This window comes from Onychomys torridus, chromosome 4, assembly GCF_903995425.1.
Source record: "Onychomys torridus chromosome 4, mOncTor1.1, whole genome shotgun sequence".
Taxonomy (NCBI): Eukaryota; Metazoa; Chordata; class Mammalia; order Rodentia; family Cricetidae; genus Onychomys; species Onychomys torridus.
The window spans coordinates 117,882,409-117,909,778 of NC_050446.1; the positions used below are offsets into that span (position 1 = coordinate 117,882,409).

The 27,370-nt window shown below is 45.4% G+C and overlaps 1 protein-coding gene across 2 annotated transcripts in view; it reads right to left on the reverse strand.

Annotated features, from left to right (window-relative positions):
- Positions 1-27,370, reverse strand: part of Pkig (cAMP-dependent protein kinase inhibitor gamma) — a 74,629-nt gene that overhangs the window by 18,880 nt on the left and 28,379 nt on the right. For both annotated transcript variants that reach the window (XM_036185407.1, XM_036185408.1), the window contains exon 2: positions 9,398-9,465. The gene's annotated coding sequence lies outside the window, so the exon portion shown is untranslated. The remainder of the gene's footprint in view (positions 1-9,397; positions 9,466-27,370) is intronic.

Genomic DNA, 27,370 nt, shown 5'->3' on the forward strand with positions numbered 1-27,370 from the left:
CCCCCCCCCCCCCCCCATCCCCCCCCCCCCCCCGCCAAAGTAGGTCTCCAGCAATAATGAGAGTCGGAACATCCCACTGGGCAGCCTTGAGCTTCAGCAATATTAGGTCATCTATCTCAGCTTATGACCTGGAAGTTCAGATGGACTGGAAGAAGCCACTGGACTGTGAATTCCCTCTAGATCAAAAGTTCTCAAATTCCAAAGGTCAAAGACACATTTGATAATCTAAGGGAAACATGGGCATTTACAGAGAAAATGTGTATATGTGTGTGGTGGTTTGAAAGAAAATGGCCCCCAAAAGAGAGTAGCACTATTAGGAGGTGTGGCTCTGTTGGAGGAAGTGTGTCACTGTGGGGGCGGGCTTTGAGGTCTCCTTTGCTCTAGCTTCCCTCAGAGTGACAGTCAGTTGACTTCCTGTTGCCTGCAAGATATAGGGCTCTCAGCTACTCCTCCAGCACCATGTCTGCCTGCATGCCGCCATGCTCCCTGCCATGATGATAATGGACTGAACCTCTGAAAATGTAAGGGAGCCCCCTCAATTAAATGTTTTTCTTATAAGAATTACCGTGGTCAGGGTTGGGGATTTAGCTCAGTGGTAGAGTGCTTGCCTAGCAAGCACAAGGCCCTGGGCTTGATCCTCAAGTCCAAAAAAAAAAGAATTGCCATGGTCACCAGGCGGTGGTGGCGCACGCCTTTAATCCCAGCACTTGGGAGGCAGAGGCAGGCAGATCTCTGAGTTTAAGGCCAGCCTGGTCTACAAAGGGAGTTCCAGGACAGCCAGGATTGTTACACAGAGGAACCCTATCTCGGAAAAAAAAACATAAATAAACAAACAAACAAATAAATAAATAGATTAATTAATTAAATAAATTGCCATGGTCATGGTGTCTCTTCATAGCAATAGCAACATGTGTATCAAGCTGTCCCTGTGACTACAGGAGCCCTGGGATCCGTAAGGTCCTCCCCAAAAGGCCCAGCAGTGTCAAGGAACATATGGGCTCTGGCTCTCAGTGTTCCAAAAGTTGGAACAGAGTCTGGACCTCCTAAACAGATTAGGGTGGAAAAAGCATCCTGGAAACTGACAGCTGCAGCCAAGCCACTGCAAACTTAGCATCTAGGGGATTCCCAAAGGCCCTGAGCCAGGAGAGGACACAGCCTGGGAAGCAGCCAGCAGGCAGGGTGCACAGGCTCCGCTGATAAGCAGCTGGAGAGCTCCATTCTGAGGACGGCTTCCCACTAGCAGGGATGTCGGGACGAGTCCAGCTGAGGGGCTGGAGGGAGGAAGGGCTGGAATCCCCCAAATCCTGGACTACTAGAAAGTAGAGGGGCAAGGCTGTAGATTACACCCTGGTTATAGGAGAAGTGCTGAAAAGAGATTGTGGGGTGGGGTGGGGGTGAACTGTGGATGAGAAACGGAGTCACAAGTTCCACAAACTACCACGTGATACCGGGGAACAAACCAGAGCCCATCTCTGAGCTCTGGGTTCTTCATCTGTAAAAACAGTGCCCACTCTGAGGACTGCTGGGGAAGGTAAAGAAAATGGGTGCTACTTTCCCTCTGTGACCCTGGAGAAGCAGGGACCAGAAGCACGGGTGAGAGCTGAAAACTCTAAGGAGGGTTCAAATCCCGGCTCTACTCCTAAGTCAGGGGAGACTCCTGACTCTTCAAAGCCCCAGTTCTTCACCTGTGAATGGGGTAACAACTTCCCTACACGGCTGAACTAGAACTAGAACAGTAAGTGTACAGTGCTTGGCTCAGACAAGATGCTCAAGGCAAGAGTTACTATTATCAAAAAAGTGAAGTAAAATCCACAAAGGAGCTTTTGTGTAGTTGAAAAAATAAAAGGCATAGAACTTTAACACACACACCACTAGAGTGAAATCATGGTTGTGCTATTTTTTTGGCTTTTGAATGTTGGCCAAATGCTGTGATTTCTAGAAGCCAGGGTTGTCCCCCCCCCATACCCCCCCTGCCCCGCACTCAGTAAAACATAGATAATAAGGTGAGTTGCTGAGTAAGATACCAGGAAGAACATGTGGCCAGTGCTGCAGTCTTCCTTCTGTGCTAAAGCGTAAACCATGCTCTAGATAACTCGGCAGCTCAACAGGGTTAAATGCTGGCTTCCAGTCAACCAGATAGATGTTTAAACCTTTTCAGCATGACAGTGGTCAAAGTCAAATGTGAAATTTATATATATTCATAGTGTGCGGTGTGATGTTATATATGTATGTGTGTAACATACACATTCACATCTATATACTAAATCATCTAAATGATTACTACATTTAGCTAATTACATATCCATGACCTCACTATTTTATGATGAGAAAACCTCAGATCTATTCTCTTAGCAACTTTCAAGCAACCAACACTTTAGCTCTAGTTGTCATACTATACATTAGACTTGTTATTATTATTCATTTTATAACTATGAACCATCACATCTGCCTACATTTAATTTTTAAGAACCTCACCAGTTCTCCATAATGGCTGCTAATTTACATTCCAACAACAATGGACAGGCGCCTCTGTGATTTCCTCCTGAGCCTTTTACAACAGTGCCTCTAATGCATGTGAGGCGGCTAACACACTGAAGCAGTTCAAGTTCATTTCCCTGATGATCAGAAAGATATGAGGATCTTCCCATGCATTTGTCAGTATGTTACCCTAGGGAAAGTAATTATTGGGATAGAGCAGTACAGACTTGTAGTTTCCAGCCCTCAGGAGGTAGAGGCAAGAGGATTGTGATTATAAGGCCAGCCTGGGCTACATAAAACCCTGTCTCAAGAAAGCAAAAAAGAAAAAAACTTAAAAGGCCAGGTATAAGAACCATGTGTGTAGCATGACTAATCCCAGCACTTGGGAGCAGGAGGCAGGAAGATGAGGGATTAAAGAAAACTTTAGCTGGGGCTGGAGAGATGGCTCAGCAGTTACGAGCACTGGACTGCTCTTCCAGAGAGACCCAGGTTCAATTCCCAGAACCTACATAGTAGCTTACAATTGTCTGTAACTCCAAGATCTGACATCCTTACACAGGCATACATGCAGGCAAAAAACCAGTACATATAAAATAAAATTTAAAACTAACTAAATAAAATGTTTAAAAAAGAAGAAAGAAAATCTTAGCTACAGCGGGAGCTTGGGGCCACTGTAGGCTTGATAAGACCCTGTGGGGTTTGTTTGTTTGTTTAAGTATGTGGAGGGGGCTCTGCTGTGGGATGTTCTGTATGTCAAATGTGTTGCTCTGATTGGTTAAAATAATAAAGTGCTGATTGGCCAGTAGCCAAGCAGGAAGGATAGGGTAGGCGGGACAAGGAGGAGAATTGTGGGAAGTGGAAGGCTGGATAGAGAGATACTACCAGATACCGCCATGACAAAGAAGATGTAAGATACTGGTAAGCCACGAGCCACATGGCAAAGTATAGATGAATAGAAATGGGTTAATTTAAGATAGAAGTACATAACAAGAAGCCTGCCACGACCATACAGTTTGTAAACAATGTAAGTTTCTGTGTGTTTTCTTGGTTGGGTCTGAGCGTCTATGGGCCTGGCAGGTGAGAGAGATTTGTCCTGACTGTGGGCCAGGCAGGAAAACTCTAATGGCACCCAACATGTTGGCAAGAGTTTCCATCTAAACCCTGAGGAGAAATAAAGATTCTAAAATGGAGCTAAAAACAGCTTCCTAGTTGTCTCTCTCAAGTTAGTGGCAGCCTGCCGGTTTGAGCTACTACAGCGGGTTCCTGGTGTGTGCGTCTGACCTGCAGTATGGCGGGAATGAAGAATCTACAAGCAGCACTTTACTCTGCTGCGTGGTGGATTTAGCCTTTGCTAGTTTTAAAAAAAAAAAGTTTTTGGGCTATGTGCTGCTGCTTTGATAGAACTGCTTCTGATAGTTGATGGTACACATAACTCCAGACCCAGAGCTGGCGGTAAACTGTACCACCACCATGTTGGGAAGCTGAGGTGGGTGGAGCCAGCAGCCACAGCGGTGTTTCAGTCTTACAAAGATGGATATTACACAGAGAATCTGGTTTACGTTGTCTTTGGGATTTTTAACTACAGAAAAAGATTTGACCGTAAAAGCTGTTGAGTTAAACAAAAATGTAAATTTTAAAGGTACCTTGACTTCAAAATTTAAATATAAGGATATGTTGCTTTGGAAAGGAGTCTCTGCTTTTGTTTCCACAGAAAGCCAGAGGCTGTGGATTTGTTCCAGGTTAAGATACATCAGGTTTGATCAGCCAAGACCACCTGAAAGGTCTCCGATGACACCATGGCCCAGATGATCTGACATCCAGAATGGTTTCAAGGCAACTGGCTCAGAGTTCACCCTAATGGACTACTCAATAATCCTAAAATTTTCTTTGTGTCCCCATAAGATACAGCGCCCCCCTCCAGCAGGAAATAGTAAGAGGAACTACGCCCACATTCCCAAAATTACCAAGCTGGCTTTGGAGATGGAATTGGCTCACTCCTTCTCTAAACCCCGGCATATTGCTAAAAAAAAAGGTTAAGAGATTCTTGTGTCCCAAATCAGAAGAGCCCTCTGGTGTGGGACAGAGAAAAACCAATATTTTATTTAAAGCAGGTTGATTATAAATGCAATCTCTTTATAAAGAGGAAAAGGGGATATGATATAGATATAATAGGATGAAAGGGTAGATTAATGAACTTACTTTTATATTTTTGGTTGTGAGCCTAGCCTTTAACGGCTGAGCCATCTCTCCAGTCCATGAACTTACTATTAAGGAACAACAACTTGTTTAAAATGTTTTACATTGGTATAGATTGTAGTCTATTGATACTTCATATGGAGTTTATCTTCACCTTGACAAAAATAGCCATTTGGGCAAGAAACTGTTCTTGCCTGGACTGCTTGATCAACTGGACATGCAGGACCCATAGAAAAGTGACGACTGAACTTTGCTTGGCAAAATGGTCTTTCAGGTTCCTGCTTCACAGATATTCTACAGGACACTGAGAGAAGTGACTGAGAGACTCTAGCCCTGTGAGCTAAAGACAAATGCCCCAACTTTACAAAGGAACATTAGGTGACTGCCCAGGCTGCCAGCTATCTCTGTCTACCCTACAAGACTCCCGAAAGTTGCTTGTATCCTTCTCCCGGTTCTCAGGTAATATTATATCCTTCTGAGGTCTTTGATGTGTTTGAAGACTAGATAGCTATAATTTTCTCAGTTATGATAAAAGATAAGTTAGATATAAAACCTTAGACTCACAAATATATAAGATAGGATATCTTCTTTAATATTGTAACTGTAATTCTTGCTTAATAATTGTTTTGTTACCTGAAATTTTACTATATAAAAGTTAAAACCTTGCTTTTTGAAAAAAAGAAAAGGGGAAGTACTGTGGGATGTTCTGTATGTCAAATGTGTTGCTCTGATTAGTTAAAATAAATAAAGTGCTGATTGGCCAGTAGCCAGGCAGGAAGGATAGGGTAGGCGGGACAAGGAGGAGGAGAACTGTGGGAAGTGGAAGGCTGGCTGGTAAGTCACGAGCCATGTGGCAACTTATAGACTAACAAAAATGGGTTAATTTAAGATAGAGGAAGTAGAAAACAAGAAGCCTGCCACGGCCATAGAGTTTGTAAACAATGTAAGTTTCTGTGTGTTTATTTGGTTGGGTCTGAGCGACTGTGGGCCAGGCAGGAAAACTCTAACTCCTGGGCTCTGGATATAGAAATGTATCTCAGCTAGTACTGTTTGCCTAGCATGCACTAGACCCTGGGCTCGACCCCTGGCACTACAGAAAGCAGGTGTGGTAGTACTGAGGAGGCAAAAGGATCAGAAGTTCTTGCAGAGGAGGACCTGGGCTTGGTTCCCAGCACCTGCAAAGTAGCTCACAACCATCTGTAACTCCAGTTCTAGAGGACCCACTACCTTTTTATGACCTCCTCAGGTAAGAGGCATCCATGTAGGCAAGACACTCATACACATAAATAAACCTAAAATTTTTTTTAAAAAGTTATCCTTGGCTATATAGCAGCTTCAATGCCAGCTTGGGCTAGATGAGATCTTGTCAAAAATACAAAAACAAAACAAAGGCGGAGGTATTCCAGCACTTGGGGAGAGTGGGGATAGGGCTACTACAAGTTTGAGGCCAGCAGGGGTGACACAGTAGGACCTCATCTCAAATAGCAAACAAAAGAAGCTGGGTGTGGTGACGCATGCCTATAACCCCAACACTTGAGAATTGAGGCAGGAGAATCAGGAGCCATCTAAAGCTACATAAGGAATCTAAGGACAGCCTAGGCTGCATGAGACCCAAGCACAGACCACCAAAACTAAAACAAATTTCAAAACCACCAATAATCGAACAAATATAAAAGAATCAACCATAACAAAAAAGTAACCACAAAACCCTCAACAACTAAGTATTCTGCTCATTTTTAATGGAACTATTTGAGGTGCTTGTTTTTGTTATTAAGTTATATGAGTTTCATTTATTTTTATTTAAATCTTTGTTGTATATAATGATTTACAAATGACTTCTCTTATTCTGCTGGCTACCTTGTATTTTGTCTATCTCCTCTGCCTCTGCTGTAGAGTCACACTTCTGTAGCTTTAATGTGGTTTAGATGTCATATCCAAAGAGTTGCTGCCAAGCTTTTATCCTCGAGCTCCAGGACACGTGTGTGCATGCATGTGCATGCTTTAATGCTCAATGCTCATGCTCGCACTCACTCTCTCTCTCTCTCTCTCTCTCCCTCTCCTCTGTAACGTTCATATTGAATGTGTGGTAGGTACATGTGCCCATACATACATGTGGAAGCCAAGGCAAGACTGACTTATTGTACTGAGCCAGGGCCTCTCCCAAGCCAGAAGCCTGCCATCTGAGCTCAGGTGGCTGGACAGTGAGCTCTCTGTACCCACCTGTCTTTACCTCCCAGTGCTAAGGTTACAGGCACTCAAACCCATGCATGGCTTTTTATGTGGATAGGGGGAATTTGAACTCAAGTCCTTAGGTCCCTATGCTACAGGGAAAGTGTTCTTACTGCCAAGCCATCTCCTCAGCTATCAGATCTTACATCTAAATTTTAGGCCATTTTTAGTTGGGTTTTATGTATGGTATAAGAAACACTACATTCTTTCCCATGGGTCATTTTGCTTCCTCACTTATTAAAGAGACTGTCTGTCTGTCCCTTTCTCCACTGCATATTTTCGACCCCTTTGTCAAAGCTTAGCTGACATTCCATGTGGAGTTTGATTCTGGACTTTTTATCCCAGCACACTGGCCTGTCTCTATGTCTGGTTTAGGCTAACATTCCACCACTCTAATCCCTAGTTTTGAAATATAACTTAGAGTCGGGTTTGTGGGACCTCCAGCTTGGCTCTTCTTGCTCAAGAGTGCTTTAGTTATTCGTGGTCTTTATAGCTCCATAAGTTTTAGGATTTTTTTTTAACATAAAAGAAATCTTCCTAGAACAAATAATTTCTAGAAACCCTTCTGTTGTGGCTATGGCCCAGCACATACCTGTTGTTTCTGGGAGAAATGCCACTTCAGTTCTGATAAGGACAGGGCTAAATGTGTATACTGCTTTGGGTAATGTGGATACTTTGGTCACACTGGTTCCATCGGCAGGCTCTTTAGATGGCTTGGCGTAGATACTGTCCTGACAAAGAGGATTCCAACCTGCAACTCTCTCCACTTGCTCCAGTGACTCCACTCAAAGGAGCCGTCCTAGTGGCCATGTCCTCATTAGATGAAGGGCACCCTCAGTGTGCATACCAGGTTAGCACAGGCATTTCCTCTCACAGGAGTAACAATGCCTTCTCCGTGAGCATGGCTGTAGGCCAAAAGGAAAATGCCCAGGGAACCAAGCAGACATACTCCGAGCTGTCAGGGAACTCACACACAAGGCACAGAGGTGGCCTCGAGGCATCTGGAGAAAAGGTCTTAGGAAAAACACTAACTGGACAAGCTGCCCCAGAGCTCAGCTCTAGACCATGTGTTAGTCACCAACAGAGAACAGAGGAGCCTTGTCTTCGTTCTCCATGGCCTCTGCCATATCTGAACTGTCTACAGGAACACATACAGTACTGCAGGTGCTGACGTGAGTGGTCAGAGATGGCCTCCTCTACTTCACCCCTGTCACCAGAGGGGTCACCTCTTCCAACCTCGGTTTCGCTATCTGTAACATTTGGGTATTTCACAAGACTCAATGAGATTAAGAAGCGTGAAGTAGCCGGGCAGTGGTGGTGCACGCCTTTAATCCCAGCACTTGGGAGGCAGAGCCAGGCAGATCTCTGTGAGTTCAAGGCCAGCCTGGACTAGGAGAAGGAGAAGAAGAGGAGGAGGAGGAGGAGGAGGAGGAGGAGGAAGAGGAAGAAGAGTGGGCAGATGGCTGTGGACAGAATACCCCCAACTTAACAATGCATGGTGAGTCACAGGATTTTCAGATTTCGGTGTTGTGAGTGAAAAGCCAGGTGTGGTGTGGTCATGTACAACTTTCATCCTACCATTTGGGAGGCAGAGGCAAGTGGATCTCTGTGAGTTCCAGGCCACCCAGAGTAACATGGTAAGACCTTGTATCAGAAAGAAAGGAGGGGGGGAGAGAGAGAGAGATAGAGAGAGAGAGAGAGAAGGAGGGAGGGAGGGAGGGAGGGAGGGAGAGGAAGGAAGGAAGGAAGGAAGGAAGGAAGGAAGGAAGGAAGGAAGGAAGGAAGGAAAACCAACAGCCATACCACCTGGTTTAGACCATGTACCTCTATGCCAGAATACCTGGCTATCATAAAAACTATGACTACTGACCGTAGGTAGCACACTTCCAGGCAGCCCATTCACACTGTGTATGCAGTTTGTTTCCGAAAGGAAAGTACCTGCCCCATCCCTCCTCGTAAGAATGCTGGGCTGTGCCCATTTCTTTGGGCTGGGCTTTGTTTGTTTCAGTAACTCTAACAAAGTCTTAAAAATGACAGTTCCCATAACATGCCCTGGTTGTTGTGAACATTTCTTTATAACAGACACATGCAGAAAAAGTTGGCGTAACACCCAAAGTTGATAATCAGCCATGTATGATGCCATCTGTTTGGGTATATGGCTAAAGAAACCTGCTAAGACACTGGAAGGAAACAGTCTTTCCAATGCCTGGATGGGAATCAGGCCTGTGACACAACAGGCAGCATGCCGTCATATACGGCTGCAAAGAGTCTTGTTATAGGCGGCACAGCAAAACATGGTGTGTTTATCATAATGCTGTCTACACACATTCTGTACGGCCATGGCCAAGCACACACCGAGCCTGCAGCCAGCATTTGTTCCCCTTGAACTTCATTTAGAACCTAATGACTTTCTTTCAAGCAAGCAGAAGGGAGAAAGCATGTAGGCAAACTTGGGATATGATGGCACGGAAGTGTGAGCTGCAGAGCTACCCACCTCGTTTAACTTCTTTTTCCTGCTTGCATCTCTTCAATTTTTCACTCTTGATTAATCAGTGTGGAAGTCTAAGAAACAAGAAGAAAAGAACCCGAGATTAGAGTCAGACACACTCTGGGCTGTCTGCAAACTGGAGCAGCCTTTGGGAAGACAAGTTTGCAGTATCTGTTAACATGAAATGAGCACATCCTTTGAGTGAACCCAATGTTCAGGAATCGGTACCAGGGATATATTCAAACAAGTAAAAGATACTGTGTGGAATTAGCTGTCTATATGGGATCGAGTCAGATTCCTGGGTATCTGCCAAGGCCTATCTGCATATGCCAAGACACCACCCAGTCATTTCAAAGTATAAAGAACTAACATGGAAAGACGTTAATGTTTAGTTGCTTAAGAGAATATTGTAGCCAGGTGGTGGTGGTGGCACACACCTTTAATCCCAGCACTTGGGAGGCAGAGCCAGGTGGATCTCTGTGAGTTGGGGACAGTTTTCCTATGTAGTCCCAACTGCCCTCACAATCTCCTCCTCGGTGCTGAGGTGACAGGTGTTGATGCCACACAGCTACATACATACCTGCATGTGGGACAGTAAGCTGCATTGGCTCTGACTCTTTGGCAGGAGGGGAGTGGTGGTGGTGGGGTCACAACAGAAAGAAAGGGCTTCCATTCCATGGTGCTGTTCTGTCTTTTGAGCCAGGTGCTGCCTAGCTGGAATGCTCTGTGTTGGCATGCAGGTTTCTGTGAACTTCAGGTCAGCAAGGCTACAAAGTGAGAGCCTGCCTATCAATCAATAAAGCCTACAAGGAATACTCCCTCCCCTCTGGGAAGCCCATTCCATCCTGGGAGTGGCTGCTGCTGGGAAGAGGATGTTTCAGACCACTGCATCTGCTCACTGGCTGCTCCCAGCAGATGCTCTGGCTTCCATATCCCACGAGACCAGGAACCAGATAAGGGAAATGTGAACACTGTTTGAATCATTTAGACAGAGGAGAAAGCAGAGGAAATGATAGCAATAAAGAGTGAAAGGAGCCAAGGCTCACCACAGCTGCCAAGAGAACTGCCTGACTGCATCAGCCCTTCTAGAGTTCCCGGAGGGCCTCTGCTCTCCTCTGATCCAGGGCTTTGCTTCTCACTTTGTACTAATTGATAGTAAAGATTTCAATGAAACAGCAATGGCATCTACCATCTTCACATATCCTACAAAGCATATTTGCTTTGCTTCTCACTCAGCTCTGGCAAAAAAAAAAAAAAGAAAAGAAAAAAAGAAAGAAAGAAAGAAGAAGATCTTGGCCAGGGCCAGGCATGGTGGTGCATGCCTTTAATCCTAGCACGAGGGAAGGATTTGAGTTTGAGCCTGGTCTACACATCAAATTCCAGGCCAGCCAGGGCTACATAGTGAGACCCTGTCTCAAAACAAATTAAAATAAAAATTGAAAAGGTCTTATCCCCCCTCTTCATATTCTCACAACAGCACCATTCAGGAGCTGAACACCCAGATTTTGACCAGCAGGGCAGGACAAATGGAGGTGGCAGCCCCTACCCAATCAAATGGTAGTTCTGCCTGTATAGTGGACACCACCAGACCATGCATGCCTCCAGGATACACAAATGCACAGGACCCCAGGTCCAGGGAGAAACATGGCAGTCTGAGCAGAGGATGGTGAGAGGGATATGTAGACAGATACCAGGTAAGTGAAAGAGTGAATGGTGATTATTTTAAGTATTTTTCTGCACTGTCTAGCTTTCTTTCCTTAAATATGTTCTAAATTTGTAACTGGAGAAGGAAGAACATCACAATCAATGTTATAAAAACAAACCAACAGAAAATCCACTGCTGACTGTAGACTCCAAGTCACTCACCCCTATAGTTGGGGTTCCCAATCTGGGGCCATCCATCCCAGGAGGGGTCCTGTATTGTGAGGAAGAGTTTCTTCCATTCCTCTGAAGCATGGGGGACAGGAAGGTGACAGAGCAAGTGTCTTGGCTGCAGCTGCTCCCAGCCCAAGAGCTGCCAGCTATCAGCACAGGAACTGGAGGAAGAGTGGGGGCTGAGAGCAGCATAGCTCAGAGCCTCTGCGGCCCCACTGCCTAGGCTCCACTGCCCTCCACATGTCTTGCTTGTCCACGTGGCATATGCCACGTAACTGTTCACTCCCCCACTGTCTTCCCTGAATCACACAGGGCTTGGGAGGTAGCCCTGTGGCAGGGTGCTTGCCTGATATGAAGTTGGGTTTTTGTTTTGTTTTGTTTTGTTTTGTTTTGTTTTGTTTTTGGTTCCTGTCCTGGATCTCACTCTGTAAACCAGGCTGACCTTGAACTCACAGAGATCTGCCTGGCTCTGTCTCCCAAGTGCTGCGATTAAATGTGTGCACCACTACCACCCGGCTATGAACTGGTTTAAACATCAATGCTTCACCTAAAACAAAACAAACAATAGTAACAACCCAGGAACGGTGTGGAATTCTGAGCAGGGCCTGGCAGCATCTACCTACAAATTATACATGAGGGAGGAAGAGGCAGAAGAGGAGTACAGGCCAGCTTCAGAGGGAGTCTGAGCCAGCCTGGACTACATATGATCCTGTCTCAAAAAGAAGCGGGGTGGGAAGGAAGAGAAAACAGCTAAGGCTGGGTCTATAATCACCTAGTCCTCTAGCCAGTGCTCAGCACTGTGGGATGTGACAGCCAGCCCTAACCTGATGGCACTGTGTTACAGCATGCCACTCTATCCCAGTCATTAATGACCCTTCTTTCCGGTTTCCCTGGGTGGTCTGGTTTACCAGTTTATACAATTGACAATTTATACAGGACTCCCCTGTGGTGGCTAAGGGACTTAACCCAGGCAACCCCTAATAGCTGTTGATCTTTGTCCTGAAATGCCTGTGAGATCCTAGTGGCCTGCAAGTGTTGGCCATGTGAGATAAGAAAAATGGCATTACCGTTACCCTTGTGAAGTAATTAACCACTGTGCTCTGGCTTTTGTAAACCCGCTATGGCTCTGGGTCTGGGATGAGATGGTCTCTTTATCTCTGACAAACAACTGAGGGGGTGGAGCCTTTCCTCCTCCAGCTGTGGATTCCACAGAGCACGAGATAACCGTGATGCCCACCTCTGGGGTCCACCTCTATAAACCCTTCCTTTAGCCCCTCTGACACTACAAGCTCCGGATTTGGCTCTAAGGCTGTTGTCCTGCCAGAAGTAAGAATTCATTTAATTTGAATTCAAGTTGAGTCTAAGTCCTTAGTCCTTCCCAGTGCATTCAAACTCTACAACAATATGAGACCCTCAATACACATTTATAGAAAGTGGAGACCACCTCTATAAAGCATTATACAGAGCTGACCTAGAACCCTGGGACACAAGTGTGCATTAACCACCAGACACTTCCTTTCTTTGGGGCTCTAAAGGTCCATTACCCTGTCTTTAGAGCTAAATGGAAGCAGTAATTTCTTCGAACACCAACAAAGCTTCTCTTACATTTGGGAAAGGCTGGCTTCATAGAGTGATTTGTTCTAATCTGCAATTCACAATTTGTTGGCCTCACAGCTGAGTGCAACTCCCAGAGAAACCATGCTTTCTGGAGGAAGCCAGGCCAGTGTTCTAAGCACCACTAAGGTTTCCAGGAGGTGGTGAGCACAGCCTTAAGCCCTGAGTAATAACAGTTTCTAAGAGTTTCCACCTCTGACTCCACTTAGCAATCACTTCTGGCACCTGGAGCTTAGCTGGGTAGACTGGGTGGGCTCAGTTTCTCACAGACGCAGCTGCCCACCGCTTCCTCCTCCAGCTGCCAGGCAAGGGCCCTTGCTCCCAGGCAGTAGCACCCACCTCTTCTTCCTACCTCCATGCTGACGGCTGACTTTAAGTTTGGAATTAGGTGTCCAAGTGACAGAAAGCAGCCCTGAAGCCTGGTTTGTACAGCCAAGAGGCAGTCCTGGGGTGCCTCACAGATACCACCCTGTGAGTGCACTACCATTCTCCTCCTGTAGTAAAACAGCAGTCTATAGCATGCAGTTTGGTTTTATTTTGTTGTTTTGTCATTTTGGTGGTGGTGGTTGTGGTGGTGCTAGCCTGGAACTCACTCTACATAGGTTTGAGGCTGAGGATAGCCTAAAACTCACAATGATCCTCGACTGCCTTAGCTTTTCAAGTGCTGGGATTACAGGTGTGACTCACCATGCCCAGCTTAAGAGTTTGGTACCAATCTATAGGTGCTAATTTACTGTATTTCATCCACTCCCATGACAGCCTGTGCCATAGGTTTGAGTGTGACCCCAGCTTTGCCCAAAGGCAGACGGGTTCAGAAGGAGGAGTGAAGCCTCTGTCCAGAGCATCTGAGCTAAGGAGAGAAATGGTGCTCTTCCCTGCCTTCCCACCAAACTCTAGATTGAAAGCACAGGCAGACTAGACACCAACAAGCCCAGGGATCACAAAAGCCACGGCGGCAAAGGGCCACGAGCCAGACGGCAGACTAGGATGTATAGTAAACTAAGTGGGGACGGTAATGAAGTGAAGCACATGGCCTAAGCGGCTGAGTTAGACTCAAACACCACTCTGCCTTCTGACTCTGGTCTGCCCTCTTCAAGCAGACAGAGACACTGAGCCCCAGGGAGGTGACATGGACAGGACAGAAACTGGGCCCCAGGGAGGTGACATGGACAGGACAGAAACTGGGCCCCAGGGAGGTGACATGGACAGGACAGAAACTGGGCCCCAGGGAGATAACATGGACAGGAGAGAAACTGGGTCACAGGGAGGTAACATGGACAGGACAGCAGCTCAGGGGCAAGTTCAAGGCTGGCAGGGATAGCCTACTCTCATTCAGCACTCTGCCTCTATCGCCTGCAAATGTGAGAACTTGAGCAAGTCGCTCCCCATCTCTGTACTTTTTTCTGTAAGATGGAGAAAACCCCTCACTCACATCACTACTGTAAGATGAAAAGGAATCAGCTGGGCTGAGGTGCCCAGCCTTGCATGTAACACACACTTGAGGAAGATAGGAAACCCACTCAAGAGCTCAACACACAAGTCTCTTCCACAACCTGCCTCTACTCCTAAGATGCCCTACACTCACCACCAGGGTGGCATGTGTCAGGAAAAGCCCTGTAATGGTGCTCTGATAGCACAAACAAGAAACTAAAGCCATCTTCACCCTGCATATGAAGAAGGCATACCACTCACCTGTCCACTCCTGCTTCCTGGCAGAGACCTGGCAGCCCCAGCCCCACTCTTTGAGAGCATCATGGCCTCAGACCTCCTTAGAAAGAGGGATGGTTCCTATCCAGAGTCCCCAGCTCAAGAGGCCAGGCTGTGGGCTAAGGCATAGAAGGAAGGCCTAGCCTCCCAGTGTCCTTGCTACCAGGTAGCTAGAGTCCACCTTGGATGGCACAGCCACTGGGAAAGTCTGCAGCTTTAAGATATGCCAAGCGGCTGTGAGAACTCTCCCTCTAACCCTGACCTTACTTAAACAGTTTCCAAAAATACATCCTCCTGAGGATTGGGGTCTCTGATGGCCCTAAAGACAAGGAATTAACAAGACCTGGAATGACAGGTGACCTTTGCTTTGTTGGCATCCTAGCTGTGGACATCCTTTCCCGGCAGCAGTAGTGGCCAGACACCAGACTAAAAGAGAGGGCACAGAGGCAAGTACAGGGAACTCCCCCCCCCCCCCGCCATCTCTCCTCTTTCTTGCCAAAACTAGAGTGGTAGGTTTTCAGCTGAAATGGAACTGTTGAGGCCGGAAAGATGGCTCAGCAGTTACGAGCATTTGTCCTCTTCCAGAGGCCCCAGGTTTGGTTCCCAGCTCCCAGGTAGCTCCTAAACACCTTTCACTCCAGTTCCAAGGATGCTATCAGTGTCCTCTGGCCTCCAAGGACTCGGGACAGAAAGGCACTTGCCATGAAACCTGACTTTTTCATACAAGCTAGGGATCTGAACCCAGGTCCTTGTGCTTACAGAAGCAAGCACCTTACTCACTGAGCCATGTGTCCTCTTGATTTTCTCACCCAGCCAGTTCTTAGCCATTTTGGAATACTGAAAACCTAGGGCAACTTTGCTTCAAAAGCTATAATGGTCAGCCTCAGAAGAAAGAAACATACACACGATCATCTGGTTTTGTCCCCTCATTTAGGCTCAAATGAGAAAACGTATGTCCAAGCGCTACCCTTGCGCAGGCCATATACGTTCCTTGGATGGCTCCTTACTACACAGTGGCTTTCTTCTTTGTGATGGAAACCTGGGAGGCCGTGTACGTGGTGACAAGTGCTCCCCCCTGAGCTACACCTATTCTACCCCTGCTTTTTGCTTTCCAATATTTTTCTTTTAGCTATAACTTCTCAAGTATATTTAACCTGCTTGGTTCAAAACTGTCTGTAGCTCCACTCCTGGGCTCTGCAGGCACTGGACATGAGAGCAGTACAGACAGATCCTGAGTATACATGCAGACGAAACACTCACACATAAAAATATAGTGATTTCAGTATCAAATCTACTTAACCTGCTAACTGGGGAGATGGGCCACACCACGCCATAAGCCATCTCTAGCCACCTGAGGACCTCAGCTCAGACCCACAGAGGGATCTTGAGGTAACAAGGGTCCCTCCATTCCTTTCTGCACAGAGGGGCCTGCCTTGTTTAAAAACCTGAAAACAGATTCCAAGAGAAAACAAAGAGTACGGGCTTTATGGTCAAGGAAGAAAACACAAAGCCAAGGTTAAAGATCACTCCTGAGCCTGGAGCTCTCCACACAAGTGTTACAGTACATGGGAGATGCCTTTGTGAACCTAAACAAGTTGGCATCTGAAATTTAACATATTTAACATATTACCAGCACTTGAGAGGATTAGAAATTTTAATATACCAATTTTATGTGTGTGAGAAATGTCTTTCAAGAATTTGTAAAACTTTTTTAATTGGAATTTTAAAAAGCCTTTGTAATCAGAAAACTATTAGAATTTTACAGATAACAACTTCTACAGTTAGACTTGGCTTTTAGCCTGTATGGGGCAAGGAGGTGCTCTGAAGGCTGTGGGGACTTGTAAAGCTATGTGGTGAGAACACCTCCAGTGGGAATGGAGCCTACCTGTGAGAACGAGGCTCCCACTCTGCAGCCCTGGACAGCTGCAGAGGAAGCTGTAATGTCTGAAGCAACTGTCCACCATCATAGCATAGAAACAGACCCTCTGTGGGCAGCAGGCTGGGGGTGGGGGGCAGACAGTGCGGTTGTACTCACAGGAGCCAAGTCTCCTCCAAGTGCAGAGGTCCTGGGTCAAAACGGAAGGTAGGGTAAGAAGCCCGAGTTCAAGAAGGGCCGTGCAGAGAGCAGCAGGCAGCTCGTTCCTGCCCTCTCTCTCTCTGCCTCCTAAATGAAAAGCACTTCGAGGTTTTAGAGGGTGTTTCCCACGTCTCTGGCCAAGTCAGTCCCCATTTGTTGTAATCCAATTCTTGGTCTGATGATGTCAACCACTCAACCCACTTGCTCAGTTTCCATCTCTGTCCACAGCAGAGATCTATTTCCTTTGGACAATGAGCCGGGGGGCTGTAACTGCATCCTAGGCCCGTTACATTTGTCAAACATCCTTCCTTCAATTTTCAACACTGAGGCCTCAGTGACAAAAGGCTTCCTATGCAGCGGCGGGTCAGTGCCAGGACTCCAGGCATAAATCCCTCTGCTTCTCAGTCACTGGGAAGACTGTGGCTGCCTGCACTCTGCCGTGTCCCCATTCATTTCTCGGGTGTACAAAGTGCTAAATTAGGCAGGAAACTCTATCCTCCTCCATCTCTTCCTCTCTGCCCAGTCCTCCAAGGTGCTTCATCTCTCCAGCTTTCTAGGAGTGTGCTGGGCAGTTTGTGTGTGTCCTTATGTCCTCATGCACACACACAGGAAAAGCTAGGACACAATACTGCTCTGTTGCCTGGAGCACTGGCTTCAGATCTTGGCCCTGACTCAAGCAAGTCACTGGACCTTGGCTTTATCACTGAAATGATAACCCGGGTGTCTTTCCTGCCTGAAATCCCACTGGAAGCCAGTGAGTACAGAGTTTATTATCAAATTCATCTTGGAGCATTTTACTCCAGGCTTCCAGCCACATGCCTGAGCAGGAAGAAACCCCTTCTCTCTCCCACAGGCCCAAGATGCCTGCCTGGCCTTGTGAGTTCCTGGGCCCTCTCAGTGGAGCTAAGACATTTCTCTGGGAGAAAACCCAAAAGAACTCACTGAAGTCATCCCAGGGGACATGAAAAGAGACAACATAAACTACTAGATAAGATAAACAAGTACGAGAATTTAACTGTCCTTAGGGACAAACTCAGCAATGGTTAGGCTGGATAACAAGAATGTTGCCTCTGCAGTGTGCTGTACCAGGGAGATGGGCAAACCTCTCCACTCTTGCCTGTGAGAAGAAAGGAGACCTGGGCAGGGACCGTGAGCACCATCAGGAGTCAGAAGCAGGATCTGGGTCTTCCATAACTGACTGACTGACTGACGTGTGTGTGTGTGTGTGTGTGTGTGTGTGTGTGTGTGTGTGTGTGTCTCTCTCTCTCTCTCTCTCTCTCTTTCTCTCTCTCTCTCTCTCTCTCTCTCTCTCTCTCTTTCTTCCCAACTATAAAATGAGATGCTAGTGGCTCCATTTTAGGATTAGGAAGTGATGCTTTCATGGGAACTGAGACAATGGTCAGTACAGACCAAGTACTAGGCAGATGTTAGCTCTCATCTTGTTGCACATCATCTACTTTGATTCTCATGACACCCCTAGAAGAATTATTATTATTATTCTCTTTCTCAATAAGAAGATCAAACAGAGAAGTTTTGTGACAAGCCTAAAGTCACACAGCTTGAAAACAAAGGGGCCAGAATTAGAAACCATGGCTCTTAGCTCCTGACTAAATCAGAATGAATGTCACACATGTGCCAATGCTATTCTTAAAACAGACACCCCACCCAGCCTGATAAAGGGAACACTCTAGTCCACCAGGTCAGAGGGTGGGCTTATTGGCTTTGTTACCAAAATGCTGGATGGTTTTAACTGCCTCTCCCCAAAGGGGCAGAGCCAATCTATGTGCGTGCTATTTCCATGGGGACAGAGGTTATGGAACTCTACTGGACACAGCTCTTTATGGCAGATGGGGAAGGCTGTAGCCCTTTGTAACTTAATAGGAATTTTAATTAGTTCTCAGAAAACTTTGATGCTTATCAGCACTCAAGAAAACAGGCTCTTCATGGGAGGGTGTTTGCCAATCAGAAGGCTTTGGAACAAGTTGATGGAATCAAACCACCAGCCTGAAAATGCTGCAGGAGCAACATGAACACCTGGGAGAGGTGTGGGTCCTAGCAGCCCCACCTTCCTCCCCTGGTGGATACCCCAGGGGATGACCTTGGGTAACGGGTTTGTGCTTTGGCTGCCCAACGGAGGATGGGATCATAACAGCACTTTCCCTAATAAGTTCTATGTGTGAATAATACATGTCTGTGTAAGTGTGTGTACATGTACACACATGTATGTGCAGACCAGAGATCTAGGCTGTGTGTCTTCCTCTATCACTTTCCACTTTATTTCTTTTTAGATGTATTTTATCTTATTTGTATGAGTGTTTTGCCTGCATGCATGTTTGTGTACCATGTGTGTGCCTGGTGCCTATGTGGAAGGTCAGATGAGGACATGGGATCCCCTGGAACTGGAGTTAGGGATGGTAATGAGCCACAGTGGGGGTCCTGAGAACCTAACCCAGGCTCTCTGTAAGAGCAGATGTCACATTGACAGCTTGTTTTCTGTGCCACAAAGCTACAAAGGCCATGCTATTTTAGACAACTAAGAAACACAATACTGAGATTTACACCTGAAAGTAGAGTTTCTTAGCCGGGTGGTAGAGCAGAGGCAGGTGGATCTCTGAGTTCGAGGCCAGTCTGGTCTACAGAGCAAGTTCCAGGATGACAGGGCTACACAGAGAAACCCTGTCTTGAAAAAAAAAAGAAAAAAATTTCTTGCCATTATCTTTTCAATTATAATAATAATTACATATGTAAAAAAAAAAATGGGCATCTTCAGACCAGGAAAAAAGGCAAGAAAGCTCCCCATCACCCCTCATGTGGGCGACACCAGAGAGCCCCCGAGTGCACAGTCCCACAGAGAGTGGGAATCAGAATGGAGAATCACATGGGAAGGAGAGCAGCCAACCCCACAGGAGTCACAAAGACATGTTCAGCATGTTTGCTTGAACTTGCCCCATAAGCCAGGCCAGCCCTTGACGTTCCAGGCATCAACCTTCTCCTCACTGTGGCTCATAGGATACAGGCCACCACCATTGGCTTTTGACATGACTTCCAGGATCTGAACTCAGGTCCTCACAGTTGGAAAGCAAGCACTTTACCGCACCCTCTGATATACCCTCCCAGAAGGTTGTCCTGGGGCTGACTGCCCAGGGAGTCTTACACTTTAATAGGAGACAGCCTGACTGCCCGGAGTCTGACTCGCCTGCCACTTTGACTGCCCTGCCCTCTGGTTCTGGTTAATCAGACCCCACATTAAATGTCACTTTCTTGGGGAGGCCTTGTTTGGAGCCACATTAGCTCATGCTGGAATGAGCTCTCATTTCTCTGAGCATGTTATTTTAAGTACCTGCAGTGTGCTCTCCTACCAGACTGGAAAGGCTAAAACATCTCTGATATATCCATTCCAAGTGCCTCAAACAGTGCTAGGTGGTCACACACACACACACAAAAACACACACACACACACACACTCACACACACACACACACACACACCTTGTACACTATAAATAAGGCCCTCCCTCTGGAAAAGGATCATTAAAGAACAAGAGATTTCCCTTCAAGTAGTTTCTAAAGAAAGTAGTGCCAGAATTAGGCATGCTGGTATGCACTATGGGACATGAGAAGCAAACTGCTGTATGGAACCCCAAGGAGGGTCTCAGCCCGGAAGTGCGGTAATGGAGGACTTAGGGGTCTAACTGGCCAGCCCGTTCCCAGCCCTACCCCTGCAGCTCTACAGAACTACAGGCAGACGGGTTCTATACATAAGTACAGTGGTCTAAGGCTTCTCCCAGGAACTGGTCTCCTTACTAGAACATCTGAGAGGTTTCAATCTGCCTGCCAGGCCCACTCCTGTGCCCTGAAGTAAAGAGGGTGTCCAACAATTTCCCAGGAAGAGGCTTATGGGGCCGACAGCCAACTCCAAAGGAAGCTAAGACCTATCCCCTAAAAGGAGTCTTTCATTATTGATCAAGAACAGCCAAGAGCCTCATTACAAGGAAACCATCAGCATGGCAAAGACTAAACGAAAGAGAAAACAGATCCAGTAAACACAAGAAAGTCAGGCAAATGGGAGGGAGGGTTTTTTAAACTCCTCTCCTGAGGAAACCTGAACAGTTCTCATAAAGCATAAAGAAAACTAACAAACCTGAGCTCTTACGAACTGACAGCATCAATGCAGAAGCTAACACTTCAGTGGGAGGACTCAGAGTGAGGGAGGACTGAGTGAGGGAAGGACTGAGTGAGGGAAGGACTGAGTAGGGGAGGACTGAGTGAGGGAAGGACTGAGTAGGGGAGAACTGAGTGAGGGAGGACTAAGTGAGGGAGGACTGAGTGAGGGGAGGACTGAGTGAGGGGAGGACATTTCACAGTGCAAAGGGACATACAGTGCAGAAAGTATCTTGATTTTAGAACAATCCTGGAAATTCATCATGGCACTAAATAGGAGGTCCAAGACAGAAAGGGGGAGGGGGAAGGAGATGATAGGAAAGAATCTCACATTCTGAGACATTTCCAGAGCTGCATGAAGACAGTCTTCAAAGTCAGAAGTGTATGAGTAGAACATGGCTGACAGACACTTCAGAAGACAAGGCAGAGGGGCTTTGGAGCACAAAGACATTGTTTCAAACGAAAACATCTGCCCAGGTCTGAAACCCCAACACTTGGGAGGCTGAGGCAGGAGAGTTTGGAGTTTAAGGACAAGATAGTCAGACCCTTTTTTTTTTTGGAGCTGAGGATCGAACCCAGGGCCTTGCACTTGCTAGGTAAAGCACTCTACCACTGAGCTAAATCCCCAACCCCGTCAGACCCTTTTTTGAAAAGTATAATATAGAAATACATGGTCTTGTTTGGCTCTGACTGGAAAGACATTCATGTTAAGCTAATTAATTGATAAGGACTGTTAAATTACTGTATGTGTGATACTAAAATTTTTTGTTGTTTTGGGTTTTTTGGTTTTTTTATTTTATTTTATTTTTTCGAGACAGGGTTTCTCTGTGTAGCTTTGTGCCTTTCCTGGAACTCACTTGGTAGCCCAGGCTGGCCTAGAACTCACAGAGATCCACCTGGCTCTGCCTCTCGAGTGCTGGGATTAAAGGCATTAAAGGCGTGTGGCCACCACCGCCTGGCCTGGCGATATGTGCATTCATAGTTCTAACTCTCACAAGAAACCCCAGGCGCCCAGGGCTTACACTACCACACCTCCCCTTCATATCCTGTAGTTTGCTATAATCCAGAGAATAATTTCACATAAATTTTCTCATCAACCCCAGGAAAACAGGGGGCCAGGACTAGCCTCATTTGAAAATGAAGACTAGAAAGGGAAGTGATTTGCCCAAGATTTCAGACTCCCTGATCCTTATCCAGTTTTCCTTCTCATCTGCCCCTCCCCCTTCCATGGGCTTTTGACCTGCAGCCACTGTAAAGGAATACAAAAGAGGGAGATCAAAAGCAGGAGGGAGACAGGAGAGGGAGCGAGACGCCCTCCCCCCCCCCCCCCACCCCCCACCCCCAAAGGAAACAGAGTAACCAACTGTGGAATGTCTTAGGTTGCTCCGTCAGCATTCTGCAGTCTTGAGGGCTCTGGGAATGCCAGCAGTGGACCTCGGCACATACACCAGCTGTTGGCACAGACAGCCCAGAGCACTTCTGACAAGCGGGGCCACTCTTTTCGGGTTCCAAAAGAAAGAGCCATGTGTACCTCTGCTCTGCAAAGACACCGCCTGTGCCTCCTAAATCTGCTTTGGTCCGGTCATGTGGCTCAGGGCTTTTAGTTCTTGCCAGTATTTCTAGCTAGGGCTGGTCTAGAGCAGTGGCAAGTAGACAAAGCCCCAAACAGGGTGGGCCAGAGAGGATGTCCAGTGTGCAGAGTTAGAGTGGTCAAACACCTGACCCCAGTCACTTCAAGCGTGGAGAAGCTTGAAGCAGAGGAGGTCAGGACTTGGGTGCAATGCATTGGGCCTGGTTCCCTTGCTGTTCCCAGCCTGTTCTGGCATGTGAATAATGGCCAAACAGCAGCTAGGGGAAGAGGCTGTTTACTTGAGTTCAAACTATTTATAGCATCAGCAATCTGCACATATTTGGACGACAAATCTCTGGGCTTCAAGTGAGCAGAGCTTTGCTCCTGAACAATTTCAACAAACACATTCCCTCCCCACACCATCCCCAGGCCCCTCAACATGTGTTGCCCTCGGGATATCTAACTTGAGTTGCTGAGCTTCAAAAGATTATAAAAAGAAATCACATTTCAAGAGCATGTGACTTAATTCATCTATCTATGAGTTTGAAATACATATATCCTTTAAGACTTAAATCATAAATCCTAATCCATATACATTCTTTAATAGTGCTTAAAGATCCCATAAATGGCCAAACAATATCTGAATGATGTTGTGGGATATTTTGATTGCACTCTGACACTCCCGAGACTGACAATAAGGTTTACTTTGAATCAGATGGCAGAGCTGGTTACTAGCTGACCAAAATTATCCATAGAGGTTTTGGAGAACTGAGGACATATAGAAAGACACAGGAGGTAGTAAGGTGGGGCTTAGAAAGATTCTCAGCCCCTTTGGATCGAGGAAGGAGAGAGAGAGGAAGTCACTGGTTGCTTCTCTACTGCTTCTCTGATCATTCAGCTTCTTACCCCAATATCTGACTCCTGAGTTTTTATTGATAAAGAATAATTCAATAAGCACAGCTTGGCACCCAAGATGGGACATGTATTCACATAGGACCTGAGAAAGCTTTTTTAAGAAAAGTTCCAAACACACAAACACAGAGCCAAACATGGCTTCCTACCCCCACAGTCTCTCAGGTGAGCTGATACATACAGAGACACGGCTCCCAGATACTGCATCCAGGCTTGAGCCAGCCACGTGTGGAGGCACACAGCAAGTTTAAGGCTTGGCTCATACAGTCAGAGAAGGCTGCAGGCATGCAGTAAAGTGGTCCAGATCGAGAAAAATCTTTAAATAGTTACAGTAAAAATGGGTATAGGCCGGGTGGTGGTGGTGCACACCTTTAATCCCAGCACTCGGGAGGCAGAGCCAGGCAGATCTCTGTGAGTTAGAAAGCTACACAGAGAAACCCTGTCTCAAAAAAACAAAAAAATGGGTATGGACAGTCATAGAAAAAATAGTTTAAAAATAATAAAATAAAGCCTTTAAAGAGAGAGCAAAGTAATACAAAAGAAAAAAGTCACATAAAGATGGAAAATACACAGGGCTCCTGGATCCTGTATGGTATTTTGTTGACTCTGAGTTTTTTGAATGTTAATGCGTGAACAGCAGCTGCTGAGAGACATTGAATTATGAAAGGGACTGCTGAAATAAACCAGTCTATATATTTTAGAGATGTCTTGGCTTTAATGGAAGTCAGGATATGTGTTGTGCTGGGGGAGAGCCTGTGCCTTTGTTTCCACAGTAAACAAAAAGTTATGGATTTCTTGAAAATTAATGAAGATCAAATTTGATTGGGGGAGACCTGCTGAAAATCTCGACTATAGACATGAAAAAAGAAACCAAAAAAGACTAAAGGGCAGGTGATATATATGCTGATCCCACTACTATGGGAACAGCTCTGAGTCTGAATGAGACATGACAAATCTTTTTGGCTACAGAATCCTCATGACTTATTATTATATGTCATCCTTTCATATGGCATGGATAGAGATTTGGTTATACAGTCCAAACAAACTTATAAAGTTGAAAGACACCTTTTATCTACTCAAACATAAAACAAAAAATCATCTTTAACTGACTGGTACACAATGCACATTCCTTGTGTTAATGCAGTTATACATGTTACCTTTAAAAGTGTGTGTTTTCTGAACAAAAGGACCACACACCAATGAAGACAAGTAGCCCAAGCGATGCAGCCTCTCAGAACGCCTGTTACAGTTTCCTCAAAATTCTACATCCAAAACAACTTCAAAGCTACTGGCTGAGATGGTCCAGCTACTACAGCTAGGACTTCAAATAAACCTTGCAGTTCCCAATACACAGAGACTAGACAACATACGATACCACTAGCTTGCCCAGGACTCCTAAAGATGTCATTCCCTCCAGACAACAGAAAGTAATTTTAAGAACATAACACCCACATTCCCAAGAGGTGGGGTGGGTGGTTTGGTCATTTTGGTTTTGGTCATAAACATTATGGACGTTTATCATTATTTAGGGGGCTTAGTTGCAAGTTGTCACTGGTCACAGTCATGGAGGAAACTAAGCAAAGGAGGTTTTAGATTCAGGGATCTCAGTCTGAAAAGAAAAAGGGAAATACAGGAATGATAGGATAAAAGGGAGATTACTGAATCTACTTTTAAACTAAAAAAGCAACTACTAGGCTTATTTTATACTGGTATGGATTTTTGTTTATTGATACAAATTTAAGGTTATTTTTGTTATACTGTATATATGTTTCTACTCTTGTTTAAGATAATTTTGTATGTTGAAACAATTTAAGGTTATTTTTCTTTTAACATACTGTATATATGTTTCTACTTGTTTAAGGTATTGTACCTATGCAGCTCATTTTAAAATGTAAAGGTCTAGTCTTTAAAGGCTATTATTAGAAAATTTTTAAGATAATTAAGGAGCCTGGCAGTGGTGGTGCACACCTTTAATCCCAGCATTCAGGAGGCAGAGCCAGGCAGATCTCTGTGAGTTCGAGGCCAATCTGGTCTACAAAGCAAGATCCAGGACAGGCATCAAAACTACACAGAGAAACCCTGTCTCGAAAAAAACAAACAAACAAACAAACAAACAAACTTTGTGTGTGTGTGTGTGTGTTAAGGAATGTAGGTTAGTAGTTAGTCATCTATAACAATCAAATTTGTTTGTGGCCATGTTAGGTATGTTGTCAAGGTTAAGCAGAGATATATTTTAGATAGACAGACGGTCTTCAAATACTTCAGAGGCCTATAGAATATGGCATTTAAGAAATAATAATAATGCTTTTCATGACAATGAGACATCTGCTCCTGACAGCTCCAATCTATTTCAGAGAAGATGATGGGCACTGAAAAACCTCCATATGGAGTTTGCTTTTATTATGGCAAAGTTAGCCACTGGACAAGAAACAGCTCTTGTCTTGACTGCTGACAGTATACTGTCCAAATTAGACAAACAGGACACAAAAGAAAGTGACTGCCAAACTTTGCCAAGGCAAAGTAAGATAGTCCTTTGAAATTCCTGCTTCACAGAAGTCTGTCAGGCCAAAGATGGGTGCCCCAACATTGCAGAGGAATCTTGGGTGACTGTCCAGGCACCCAGCTGTCTCTGTCATTTCTATAGTTTTGGAAGTTGTTTGCTTTGTACTTCCTGTTTACTAGATAATATCCTTCTCAGGTCTTTGATGGAGTTGAAGATGAGATAGTTATAGTTACAGTCTTCCTTGTTACCAAATTCAAGAAATAAGGGCTGGAGAGGTGGCTCAGAGGTTAAGAGCACTGGCTGTCCTTGAGAGATCCTGAGTTCAATTCCTAGCAACCACATGGTGTCTTACAACCATCTATAATGAGATCTGGCATGCTCTTCTGCATTCTAAATAAATAAATCTTTAAAATAAATAAATAAATAAACATACATAGAGATGTAAAATTTATAAGGTTGAAAACCACAAAAGCTTAAGTTGTTTCTCTAAAAAGATGTTTTTAGGTCTAAAAAGATATTTGTAAGATGGGAATACAAGTTATGACAGAAAATGGTTTATATATAAAACTTTGGACTCACCAAGATAAGATAGATAATGGAATAATTTCTCAATTTCTCCAAATTTGCCAAATGCAAATGGATTGGATACTGTGAATGTAATCACCCTTGATAATTGTTCTTAGTTTTATAATTGTATATAGTTTTACTGTATTGGAGATAAAAACCTTTCCTTTTGCTGGGCGATGGTGGCGCACGCCTGTAATCCCAGCACTTGGGAGGCAGAGGCAGGTGGGTGGATCTCTGTGAGTTCGAGGCCAGCCTAGTCTACAAAGCAAGTTCCAGGACAGCCTCCAAAGCTACAGAGAAACCCTGTCTCAAAAAACCAAAACCCAAAAACCAAACAAAACAAAAACTTTCCTTTTTTATTTAGACCAAAAGGGGGAAATGTGGGATATTTTAATCATACTTTTGACACTCCCGAGACCAACAATAAAGTTTACTTTGAATTGGAGGGCAGAGCTAGCTACTAACTGAGCAAAATTATCCATAGAGGTTTTGGAGGACTGAGGACACACAGAGAGGCACAGGAAGTAGGATGGGCTTAGGAAAACCTCAGCCTCTTGGATCAGGAACGAGAGAAAAAGGCCACTGCTGGCTTCTCTGCCACTTCTCTGATCATTCAGGTGCTTACCTGGTCATCTGACTCCCAAGTTTTATTGATAAAAAATAATTAGACAAATGCTTCTGAATGACTGTAATCAGTATGTTTGTGTTGCTATAATGCTGCCAAGCCCAGCTCAAGACCTATACAGAGAACATTTCTTATAACACAGTTTGTGTAGGAGGATAAAAGTTTTCAGAAGTGATCCACAAATATGTAATCACATATGCGTGCCAAACAAACAGCAGAAACATTACACCAACTCCAGAGCAGAAGCAGTCAGTGCAGGATTGCCAATGCCTCTGGAGCTCACTGCACGCCCATATAGGAGAAAGGCGGGGCTACAATAAAAAGCATGCAGACCCTTCTATAGCTTTAATTCACAGTGTGCTCAATGAA